This window comes from Protopterus annectens, chromosome 1.part2, assembly GCF_019279795.1.
Source record: "Protopterus annectens isolate FY-2018-M chromosome 1.part2, PAN1.0, whole genome shotgun sequence".
Classification (NCBI taxonomy): domain Eukaryota; kingdom Metazoa; phylum Chordata; order Ceratodontiformes; family Protopteridae; genus Protopterus; species Protopterus annectens.
In genome coordinates, this window is record NC_056727.1 from 831,921,434 (window position 1) to 831,934,992 (window position 13,559).

A 13,559-nucleotide genomic window follows, 5' to 3' on the forward strand; every position below is an offset into this window, starting at 1 on the left:
TTCAAGTGCAGCTTGGGCAACTGGATGGGAAACCAGAAATTCATCCCTGGTTTGGCACCTATGTCTCTAATGGACACAGGTAAGCTGTAAATGGTTCATTTCCTAGGCCCATGCTTAAACTTATTAAAGGTATCAGTACTTGTCAGAGATTTGGACTGGATGGCTAGGCTTAAAAAGGCCCTTGTGGTCATTAGCCTAGTAAACACCTATGAACCTAAGGCAATGGGGATTACTGAGCTCTTCCTATGATTTGCTTTCTTCAGAAATTTGGGAATCAAAGGGAGAGGGGGATAAACACAAAGGAGACCCAAGGGCCAAGCATGGACTACAGTATCTCTCGTGACGCCCCCTGAGGGGGAATAAGAGAAAAGTACCTGCTGCACTTGTTGCTGGGAATCGCAAACAGGTTGTAGAAAGGTTGGCCACAAAGACGGAAGATCATTTCTGCCACAGACTGATTGAGAGACCAGTTGTGGGGCATCAAAATGGACCTGCTTAGTTGGTCTGCTAGTACTTTGGTTTCCCTGGAATGTGCATCGCAATTAGAAAGCGGTCTGATGGGCCTGCCCGTTCCACACTCTCATGACCTTTATGCAGAGAGGATAAGATCGAGTTCCTCCTTGCTTGTTGATGTACCAGACTACAGACATGACATTGGTCTGAAGTGCAATAGTCCCTAGACGGAGAGCATCATGAAATACCTGCATCTCTAGAGCACTAATATGCAAACTGGTCTCTCTGGGGGACCATGTGCCCTGGACTGTCCTTCCCAAGAAATGCCCCCCCACCCCAGTTGAGAAGCGTCCTTGGTCACTGTGGCCACTGGGGTGGTAGAACACAATGTTGTCCTAGACGAATATCATACGATTGGATCCACCAGTGGATGTGTTGTTTGCAAACTGGACTAAGCTTGACTGGAAAAGATAGGGGTTGATGCAGAATGGACCACTGCACAGCTAGAGTCCACTGAAGAACATGCATAAAGAAATGTGCCAAAGGAATTAATACAATGGCTGCTGCCATGGAACCCAGTGCTTGAAGTACTGATCTTGCTGAAGGAGATGGATGGGAAAGAAGATGATCCTGACTTCTGATAGTGGAAATGCGATGAGGAGGTAGAGATGCCACCTGTGTTGTTGTATCCAGAAGTGTACCAATGAACTCCATGCTGTGGACTGGTGCTAAGTTTGATTTGGCATAGTTTACTGATATACCCAATGACTTGCACATCTGCAGCAAACAGTCCCTGCTTGCAGAAAGAGATGGTTGGAGGGGGCAGTGAGCAGCCAGTTGTCTAGATATGGAAACATTCGGAATCCTTTCAGTCTCAAGTGTGCTGCCACCACTGCCACACATTTGGTAAACACCCTGGGGGCTGTGGTGGGTCCAAAGGGCATGACTCTGAATTGGAAATCACTGGCTCCCAGCCAAAAGCCCAAGTGTTTTCATGAGCGTCTGACTATTTTGATATGACAGTATGCGAAGATCTATCAAGCACATCCAGTCAATGGTAGGATGGATTGCACCGTGACCATCTGGAACTTTGACTTCTTTACACACTGATTCAAACTGCTTAGATCCAAAATGGGTCTGAGGGTCCCATGTTTTTTGGGACACTAAAAAGAGCATGAAAAAGTTCTGAATCCTATTTTGTCTGGTGGGACCTTTTGGATGACTCTTTTTTTTTCTAGCAGGTTTTGGATTTCTTGAGCTGCTGCCTTCCTTTGACTGGGTGGAATGTTGGGAAGATTCCTTCTGGAGGAAGGGGGTAGGAAAAATGGTATGTAATAACCTCTGGATATTATTCTTAGCATCCACTCCATGAATCTTGTGTTATATTTGCCCAGGCATATGGGTGCAAGGACAATCGTCCACTGACTGCCTCCAGAGTTGGACAGTTGGGCAGCACTTCAGGAGTGCTGAAAGGGCCTGCCTGTAAAAGAATCCCAGACACCCTGATTCTGCAGGCCTCCTCTGCCTCAAGGGTGATGTTTAACATTAGAATTCCCTCCATTACCTATGGAGGAATTATCACAGCGTGGGTCTTGAAAAGGTCCCAGAGATTTTTGGAACCACATCTTCTTACTGCCTTCTCTGATTCCTGGAAAAGGTTCATTGAGGGGTAGGAAACTTGATTCCCATGGCAGACGGAGTCTTTCCATCTTGTTTGCTGGTAGTAAGCATCTCTTTTACTGACGGCCCAAAAAAGGAAGTGCCATCGAATGGGGCATTGATAAAATATGTCTTAAAAGACTCTGTAAAGTTGCATACCTGCATCCAGGCATGTCTCCTTATGGTAATGCCTGAACCAGCTGCTTGTGGTTTACCTTCGGCTGTGTGAAAGATCAACCTCATCAAAACATTTGACATAGATAAGAGAGTGACCAGTTACGAGGATGTTTCCTTCAAATCCTCTGCAGACATGAATTCTGAGAGAGTATTTGATAGCTCTTTGATCAAATCTCTCTGAAGTCTAATAAAGTGTGCCAGGTAATTTAGTGACCTCAGGGCAAAGGTTGCTGAGGCAAAGACTTGCTTTCCAAATTCACTCTGGCTCCCTGTTTGGTGGATGGACAGAAGAGCTCAATTCTGCTAGCTCTTTCTTGGTGGCTGCTGCCACCATCATAGCAACAACTGGGATTCCTTTGTTCCAGTAGGGTTTGTCTGTTGGCAGGGCTAAAAATTTATCGGGTCTTTTTGGGATCGGTTTTGATGGTATCCAGTTCCTTTCAAGCCCAGCATAAACCAAATAAAATGTTACCATAACGTTCCATCTGTGTTGTCCATTTTCATTCTTCCTCAACTGTTGGGGTTTGGATCCAATCCGCGGATCTGACTCAGCCATCATTAAAGCTTGTGGCCATCAAAAACTTTCTGGCTCCTCCCTTACCCATAATGCACCAACCCCTAACACACCTCAGATCTTGTTTGCTATCTCACATAAAGTAGAAAGAATCATTACAACTTTTCTGACAGAAAGATCATGGATCTCAATACAAAGGACAGTGCTTGTCCTTATAGACTCTCATTCTTCCAGAAGTTCAAAAAGAAAGACTTGAGGATTGGTGGGTGGGAAAGTTGAGAAAGAATGAAAATGGACAACACAGATGGAAAGCTATGTTAAATACATAACATTTTTATCCGATGTTGTCAATTTTCATTCTATCCTCAATGGTTGGGACTCTAAGGAAGGATATTCCTGAGCAAAGCTGAGCCAAAAGTTGCTCTTCCCTTCGAGACCAGATCCAGTTTGTAATGAGTGATAAAGGTATGAGGTCTGGATCAAGCTGCAGCAAAACATACGTCACCCATGGAAGCTCTAGAGAGAACTATTGAAGAAGGATCCATGGACATAGCTGAATGGACTCTTGGAGGTCTTGGTAAGGACAGACCCAATTTGTTGTAGATAAATGATATGCAATCCATCAGCCATCTGGCTAAAGTTACCTTTTCAACTGATTTGCCCAATTTAGAATCTGAAAACGATACAAATAATGGGTCTGGCTTTCTAATTTATTTTGTCCTATGTAGGTAAAAATGTAATTGTGAACATCCAGTAAATGCAGCATATATTCAACTTTGTAAATTTATGAAGAAAGACTGGCAAATTAATGGACTGACTGATAGTGGAGTCTAATACCACCTTAAGAAGGAAAGACACACAGGTACATAATGTGACTCTATCCTTATGAAAGATCAAGTAGGGAGGTTTAGATGACAATGCTTTTAAGTTCTGAAATTCTTCTAGCAGAGGTAAGGGCCACTACCAAAACAGTTTTCCAGGTGAGGAACTTAAGATTGCATTTTGCTGCTGGTTCAATGGGGGAATGCTTGCAGTACCAAATTCAAAATTCCATGGTGGAGTAGGGTCTTTATATAGTGGTCTCAGCAGGAGTGTGCCTCTCAAAAATGCTTTACAAAGTTTAGAAGTCACAAAAAAAATTCTCAAATCCAGTATGAACGTTAGAGATTGCTGCTAAATGAACCTTAATCGTTGTGGAGCTAGCTCCCTCATTAAAAACTGTTGCCAAAAATTCAAGTACACATTGCACAGGAGCTGAGAAGGGGTCAATGTGTTTTTGTTGTGCCCAGGAAATGAACCTTTTCCATTTACTTCTGCAAAGTTTCCTGCAGAAGCTTTATGGGAAGATAAAAGTATATGACAGATGGGGGAAGACAGCTTCAGGGGAACATGGCATCGGTTGTCTATTAACAGAATTGGAGAAACCATGCTGTTAGCTTGAGGTTTGAAGTATCTGGGTCAATCATGCCTGTTGAATGAGACAGGAGGTCTGGAATTGGATCCAGAATCCATGGTGGGTAAAGGAAAATCATTCAATTTGCATCCAGTCTTGGAATGGGAACCAAAATCTGTCGAGGTCAGTAAGGTGCAACAAGGATGGCCTTCATCTTCAACCAGGCAGCTTTCTGTAGGAATTATGGGAGAGGTAGTGGTAGGCATAGAGAAGACCAGGGAGCCAATTGTGGAGTACAGAGTCCCTCAGCGAGTCCCCTGGTGGGTGGATCAGGGCAAAGAAGCTGCTGCACTGGTTGTCTAGGGGAGATGCAAAAAGATTGCAGCAAGACTGGCCCCATTGACTGAAAATTATATCTGTCAATTTCTTGTTAAGAGACCACTCGAGGTAGATGAATGGACCTGCTCAATTTGTCTGCTATCACACTGGACTTCCCCAGAATGTGCATTGCTCTCAAAAAGTGGTTGGATGAGATAGCTCATTGCCACACACTCTGAGTGCTTCTCAACACAAGGGGTAAGATCTGGTTCCTCCTTGCTTGTTGGCGTACCAAACTACTTGACATAGTGTCTGAATCGCAACTGTCCCTAAAGGGAGAGACTCTTGGAAGGCCTGCAATGCTAAGAGTACTGCTTTTCATCTCTAGAACATTGATATGTACGTAAACTGGCCTCTTCGGGGGACCAAGTGCCTTGGACTGGTTTCTCCAGGAAGTGCCCCTCAAGCCAATATGGGAAGCGTGCCTGGTCACTATGGCTTTGCGTTGACAGAGAATGAAAGGACGACCTTGTAGAACCTGATCTGACAAAATCCACCACCAAAGGTATTTCTTGCATGCCCGAGTGATTATTTGTGCTGACAAGCACTGGTAAAGAATCAACCATTGTGTTGCTAACATCCATTAGAAAATTCTCATATGAAACCTTGCTAAAGGGACCAAGATGATGGCAGCTGACATCAACCCCAAGGCTTGAAGAATTAAGTGGGCTGAAATTTTGGTATTGTGAATTATTTTCCTGACCTGGAATGTAATACCATGCACTCTTGAAAGAGGAAGATAAGCTGTCACTAATATTGTGTTGAAGACTGCTCCAAGGTTTGAACTGGTTGTAACTGAGATTTATTGTAATTTATGGTTAGCCCCAGATGAGAACAAGTCTGGATCACCGGATCTCTTGCTGTTAATAGTAGATGCCTGGTCGGGGGGTAATGAGCCAGTTGTCTAGATACGGAAATACTCAGAATCCCTGCAGTCTCAAGTGAGCTGCTATTACTGCCATGCATTTGGTGAACACCCTGGAGGACTACAGTGAGTCCAAAGGGCAGTAATCTGAAATGAGAGTGACTGGCTCCCAGCTGGAAGTGTAAATACCTTCTGAAGTGGCTGCTCATTTTTATGTGAAGTACGCATCCTGAAGGTCTATCAAACATATCCAGTCGTCCTTGCCCAGAAAGGGAAGAATGGACTGAACTGTGACCATCCAGAACTCTGTATGTTGAATGGTTTGTTCAAGTCGCTGAAATCCAAAATTTGTTTTCAGTTCCCGGTTTTCTTTGGCACTAAAAAAATCTTGAGGAATTTCCAGATTCTAACTGGTCTGGTGGGACCCTCTTGGATTCCTCTGTTTTCTAGCACTTTTGTATTTCCCTTTCCTCTTGACTGGGTGGAACATCAGGAATTTTGTGTACAGTTGGAGGTGGAAGGGAAAAGGGAATTAAATAGCCTCTGGAAATAATCTTCTGCACCCAGGTACCTCTTGTTAAATCTAGCCAGGCTCTCTGGTGCAGGGATAGTCAACCTCAGAATGCTTCCAAAGGGGGACAATCGGACCTCCTTTGAGGAGCGCTAATAGAGTCTGTCAGAGAAAGAATCTATGGACCCCTGCTTTTGCAGGCCTCCTCTGCTATGTGGGCATCGTCATCCATTAGAGTTCACTTTTCTGCCCCTAGGGAAACTATCTCCACGTGTGTTCTGGAATGGGCCCTGGGACTTTCTGAACCACATTTTCTGGCCACCTCATTGATTCCTGGTTTACGGTACTACAACTGGTGAACAGTTTACTTTTTTTGAAAACAAACTGTTTACTGGCTGTATCAGCTTTGATACACCGATAATTAAGACTGGCATCCATATCTGAAAAGCTGACGCAGTGTTTGAGAGTAGCGGAATCCTAAAAGTTAGAATATTAAATTTAGTTATTCTTGGCTGTGCATTGCTGAAATGAGAGAAGCAGCTTTGTCTAGGGATGAAGTTTAAGACTGTGTGGCAACAAACCAATAATCCAGCTGGGGCACACATACACTGTTTCAGTGGAGAACCAGGGGGGAAAAGCTCCTAATGCACTACAATTTTATGAAACATAACAGAGCTTTGAGTTTACAAGAGCCCTGAGTTTAAAACTGTTATTTGACTGCATTGATTCTTGGATGTCTGACATTAAAGCATCCCTGAAAATGTAAACCAGATGGCTCCATCATGCTAAGAGCTTGATATTAGTGTCTACTCCCACTCCAAGAATGCAAATTAAATTATTCAGAAAGCATAATGAGCTGACTGCTGACTAGTATACTCAAAGTACCCAAAGAGGGTTATCTACGTTTCAGGAATTTCCATCACTGCATGGAAGACAATTTTCTTCCCACTGTGTTGCAGGAAAATTGTTTTGACAATTGCTCCATAACCAAAGATGTCTTTCACAAATATTTCAAGGTTAAAGACACATTGCCATCACCAGACATCAGTTACCACACCATTCCTGGCCACAAGCAATCAGTCTTTCACTAAAGCTTTGGATTCTTGAAAGCCCTACTGTCTGCAGCTTAGTACTGTATGTTTGTGTTCTGCAGTCTTATATATATATTAGGTCCGTACCTCCTCACAGCTGTAATGCACATCACTGTTCCCCCTGTACTTTCCATTTTTCCCTTCTTTCCACATACTAAAGATAATTCATTTTATGATCCCCATTCTCCTATTACATAGCCTACTCTAGTTTCCCAGTCTCTACTACTAAATATCTAACTGCATCTACCTTTGCGCTCTCTACAATGGCATTCCCTCCCTACTGCTGACACTGCTCTCCACTTACCCCTCTCCATTATCCATACTTCAGTGAACTTATTTATCTATTTATTCCTACTAGTTTTCCTTTCTTTTCTTTTCCCCTCAAACCCCATTTCCATTCTGCATGACTCCTATCTACAGTTAATCCTACAAGTTTAATAATATAGTAGCCGCAACATCTTCTACTGCAGTTATGTATATAAACATCTATAAAAAAAATCAGCGTTTCCTTACTGATTGTTTTCCTAGCAAAATGTCCATTCGCAACTGGCTCTGCCCATGCTGTTCCTGATTCTCACCCACTCCACATTTAGCTTAACCATACTACACCCACCTGAACTCACTATCCAATCATTACCGATTTCCACTAATTAAGATAACCCCACCCACACCTATCCCAACACATGTATCACAATTAATACAACCATCCTCTTACTACTATACAACTCTCAAATATAACTTACACTACCACCTATATAAAAGAAAAAAACATTATTACTACACATAACCAGCCTAATCCTATTAACAGCAGCCATCCACCTTACCACTATAGACAATCTCACGACTATTTGCTTACACTCTCCCACCTACCCTTTCCTCTCCCCACCTCTAACTGCACACACTGACACACACACACACACACACATATATATATATATATATATATATATCTTCAACTCTACTAAAATAGAACTATTTCCTTATAATACCTACATACAACAAAATCTCCACCTACCTTGCTAAAACTCATCCTACAATCACAGAAACTCTTACAAGTCACCCTCCCATAAAACACCGGAACTGCAACTGAGTGGGGACATAAACCCAAACCCCAGTCCAAAAGGTATTCAACAAGTTCCCAACAGTGCACAACAAACAAACCAATCCTCAAACCACACTAACAGCTTACCTTTCACCAACATACCCCAAAATGGTTTGAGTACACCACTCATTAACATGAATATCAGGAGCATATTAAATAAAATACACGAGTTCCGCACTACTCTTTCCCAGTACAACCCTTACATTGTAGTGGCTCAAAGCACACACAGACAACAATGAAATCGAACCTCCTGAGTACAACATCCTAAGAAAAAGATAGAATACAAAAGCAAGGTGGTGGTGTACCTGTAATAGCAACACACTAAAACTGGAGCAATTAAAAGTACCACACACACACACACACACACACACACACACACACACACACACACACACACACACACACACACCGAACTGCGAGCCTCCCTTCTACAAATCAACACATAGCCTTACTATCAGTATACAGCCCATATGGCAATAAACCCTCTATAATTGAAAACCTACTATCTTGGGCATCCACCACATTTAGCCAAGAAACAGTAACAGTAGGGGACCTCAATATCGATTGGCAAACTTGTTCCTCAGATAATCCCTCAACTACGTAAACTAGCATGGATTCACTCAGATGATAAACACACCAACTAGGGAGGACAAACACAGCAACAAGCAGTCTATTCTTGACTGGACCCTAACTAACAAACCCTCACTAATCTATCAATCAGGCTGTCACCCAGACAGCCTAAGCGACCACCTGCCAACCTACATCCTGAGACACCATAATAATTCTACCAAAACTACAAATTATAAACAAGTACACAACAAAATAATTTTTTCTATACATACGTTCAAACTACTACTTCAAAATTGCAACTAGTCCCCTCTGAAATACCTCCCACTAGACTTGGCTGTCCAACATTTCAACAACACATTTCTTGTGATCCTCAATAGCCTGGCCCCCATCAGGAATATTAGAACTAAAGCTAGTTGCAGTCAATGGCTCTCTAAAGAAACCAAACTACTTCTGAAACAAACAGAGAAACTGTGGTCCCAATATCAGGCTAATAAAAATAAAGTATTCTATGATAATTATTGTCACATTAAAAATAAATCCAAAAATCTAAATAAAGAATGACAACAAACTCAACTACACCAGAATCCAACAATTACATCATAACAATCCAAAAAAATCTGGGGCTCCTTTAAACAACTCCTACAACCAGGACAACCCACAACTCCAACCCATAATACCTCAAATTCAAAAGAAACTATGGCTACCCAATTCTATCCTCTCACTTAAAAAAGGCAATTATAATACTCCTCTTGTCACCCCATCTGTAACCAATGTTACCAACACTACTCTTTTTTTCTAACCTGTCCAGACAGGCAAGATAAAAATTAACTAGCCTAAAATCTAATCAATCAATATCAACTCAGAGGTTGTGCGAACTTTCAAGCTGTTAATCAAAATAAATATAAAAACATAAAAACCAATAATAAACAGAACTTCAGATTAGTTTTTTGTCATTGGTCATTTTTATGTTTTTAAAATCTACATCATTCACAGCTGATCAGCTACCAAATGAATACTTCAAACTGGCAGCTGATGTCGTCTGCTACCCTATATCAATACTGATCAACAGATCCATCGCTGAATAATACATCCCAAAGATCTAGAAAATATATGTAATCCCTCTACACAAAGGTGATCATCTCTAGAACTCTCTAAGGCCAATTTCCATTCTATCATCACTTTCAAAAATTTAGAAAAATGTATCCATGCTCAACTACTCAACCATCTACTAACAAAAAAATCTGCTCTCCAATTCTCAACATGGCTTCTGATCCAAACATAGCACCACAGCTGCACTCTTAAGCTTCACCAACACCATGAACCAACTCAAAAATGAAGGGAAACATGTCTCCTTTATCTTTCTAGATGTGTTAAAAGCATCTGACAGATTATCCCATGGAAAAGCTCTTCTGTGAGCTTGCCTCCCTCAACTTATCTCAGGACGCCCTCTCCTGGTTCCACAGTTATCTTTCCGATCACCAACAAGTTGTAAAGTGGCAAAAAGATCTTTCTTCTCTGCTACCAATCACTGTTGGTGTCCCGCAAGGATCAATACTAGGCCCACTTCCTTCTTTATCTTTACAAACGTCACACTGCATCCAGCCTTGCCACCATCATCCAATACGCAGATGACTCCACTGTCATCTGTTCAGTACTCTTCCCTACCACAGCCCCAAGAAATTACCCAAAAATCCTTCTTTGCCATTGAACTCCACCTACACAACTTCCAACTCATTGCAAACTCCAACAAAACCAAATTAATACTCTTCCAGAACAGCCACAAATTATTTATTTATTTTTTATTTTATATTTGTTGACTGGGATAGTCCGACTGGATACATGTCCATTTTCAGCAGAGGCCCAGGGAAAAAAGCTCCAAGGTCAACAAATTAGATTAGAAAATACAGTACATACAATAGTTAACACAGCTAAGCAAGCAGTTAAGTTTAAGATATAATATTTACAGAGGTTACATACCTAGGTAAATTATAGAAATTTCAGGGTTAAAGAAAATCAGAGAGTAGATCATCATTAAGTAATTCAAGTCAGCTAAGAATACTGTTATTAACTCATACAGTTAGTTACAGATGCAATTTTTACAGTGGTTACATACCTAAACACGTTAAAGAAAAGGTCAGGATAGTGCCACAGGTAAGGTAAATAACTATTTTAGTCTCATTGTCAAGGAGAGTTAGTCGGGTTTGCTACATTGACATAGCCAGTTTAGTGTTAGATGTTTAAGTCTCTTCTTGATTTGACTCAGGGAGTTGAGCAAAGAAATTTCGGTTGGGAGAGAGTTCCAGGATCTGCCTACAGTGTTTGGGAAGAGAGAGTCACCGGAGGAGTTATTAGTTTTGATAGTCTGGACTAATAATTTATTAGAGGGTCAAAGAGGTCAGGGATTGTGATAGGGGGTGATAATATTTTTAAGAGCAGAAGTATCAAGCTGGGTAATTCTAGCCACCCAAGCTGGTTTAGGTTAATACAATGATGAGTCCTAATTAAGGGAGGCCAGTGGCAAATCTGGCAATATGGTTATAGCAGACAGAGAGTTTGTTAAGGACAAATTTGTTTAGATTGGAGAGTATCGGGGATGCATACAGAAGAGTTGAAAGTAGGTGAGAGCGAACTATGGCGAATCTAGCAGGAGGGGGGTTAAGAAGGCTTTTATCCTGTAAAGTTAGCCTAGTTTTTTTTATTGATGGTCTTTATGGATTAACATGTAGGTCGAATTTAAGATTTTTATCGAATAAAACACCTAACAGTTTTGTAGAGAAGTCTGGGGAGATTATTGTGCCATTATTAGATTTAATGGTAAAACTGAATGCAGTACACCTGTGTGTTGGTGAGAAAAGCAACAGTTTTTTTTTTTTTTTTGGGATTCAGGATCAGACGATGACCAGAAAGCCAGTTTTCAATTGTGTTAAAAGTGGCTTGTGTAGCTGACCACAGTTCGATTGGAGATGTGGCCAAGCATATCAGGGTGGAGTCGTCAGTGTATTGGACATAGCTGACTGTAGAGATAGCAGAATAGAGGTCGTTAATGAAGATGGAGAATAGAAGGTGTTATTAAAAAAAGTCCACGTCAAATTCGGTTCACTCTATAGAATCAAACCCTAGCTTACCAACTCCTCCAGACAAGCGACCACCAGGATACACCTTCTAGCCATCTTACTATACACCAACCCAATATTCACAAACCTTAGAAAAGCAGACCTAAATAGGCTACAGGCTTGCTACCACAAAATCGCCAAATTTGCAGCTAACCTTCCTAACAGAACACATCATTATGTTGGTCTCCAGCAACTAAAATGGATACAGCTAACCAATTTCTTATCCTTCAACCAACTTATAGTAAACCATTCTATCATGTACCAACCTAATAAGTGTCCAGCCCTCCAAAACTTAGTACACACCCACACTAATAATAGACCCTTAAGATCCTCTAACAAACTCTTACTAAAAGTCACTAAATCAAACAACAACTTTGGAGACTCCCTTTACTCACATCAAATCTCAAAAAATGGAACTTTATACCTCAGAGTATTCTCACAACAGAAAAGTCCACCTCATTCAAGCATCTACTTAAAACACACCTAAATGACAATTGGACATACTCCTGCACATCCCCAGGCTAATATGCTGGATCATTTCACCATCTCTGCTTTCCTCTTTACCTAATCCACACCCTAAATGTTAATGTCACAGACTCTCTTAATACTCATAACCAAGGTTTTTGAATGGTACAATTACTTTTATAGTGTCCCATAGCTGTTTGGAATTTTTGGACTACGTGCTGATTATTCTACTAGTTTCAGTCCTACGATTTTTTTTTTGGTCTCGTGAATATATTGTGACTAATGTAACTACTGCATATTAGTTGTAGTACTATTTTTTTGTACTTGTAAAACTGGAAACAATTTACAGCTATTACTGACTGTGTCCACTATTACTGACGGTGTCCACTCAGTGATGGTTTGCATATATAACATTGTACTGTATTTCTCTTATATGTGGAGCTTTTCTCCCTGGGACTCTGATGAAAAGGGGCTACTAAGCCCAGTTGGACCACCCATTAAACAAATGTCAAATAAATAATCTTTGAGGGGTAGAAAAACCTACGCCCACTGCAGAGAGGGTGTTTCCATCCTTCTCATCCCTGAAGAATGTGTCCTTCACTTTTGGGCCAAACAACAAACTACCGTCAAAGGGAGCATTGATAAACAAGGACTTGAAAGGTTCTGCAAAAATCGGGTTCTGCAAAAATCACATAAGTGCATCCAGGCATGCCCCCAGTGGGTATGTCTGAACCAGTTGCCCTTGGGGCACCTTTGGCCCCATGCAAGATAAGCCTCATGGACAAATCTGAAGTGGATTGGAGGGTAGCCAACTGAGAGGCCACAAAAGATTCAGCCTCAGCAATAATGGTTCCTGAAAGGGATTTTGAAAGTTCCTTGATCAGTCCATCAGTCCCCTTTGCAGTCTAGTAGAATGTTCAGTGACCTAAGAGTAAAGGTCGCTGATGCATATGCACTCTTCCCAAATCAATCCACCACCCTAGACTCCCTGTTAGGGGGATGGACAAAGGAAGTTTGCTCAGCGAGTTTCTTCTTGGTGGCTGCTGCTACGGCCATATTATCCACAGGCGCTCCCTTACTCCAAAATTCCTTCCCAACCGGTGGAGCCAGAATCCAATCTGGCCTCTTAGGGATTGGCTCAACTCAGTCAAATTCCATCCACACCCACCTAAAGAGCTAATCAATGAGTTCATCGGTGGGAGGTGTAACCAAGGAGATAGATGGGTCAGCTCCAAAAGCTTCCAGAAATACTGATTCTTTTGGTGAAG

The 13,559-nt window shown here is 41.6% G+C and overlaps 1 protein-coding gene across 2 annotated transcripts in view; it reads right to left on the minus strand.

Annotated features, from left to right (window-relative positions):
• Positions 1-13,559, minus strand: part of LGALS8 (galectin 8) — an 892,437-nt gene that overhangs the window by 101,778 nt on the left and 777,100 nt on the right. The gene's annotated exons all lie outside the window — the stretch shown is intronic.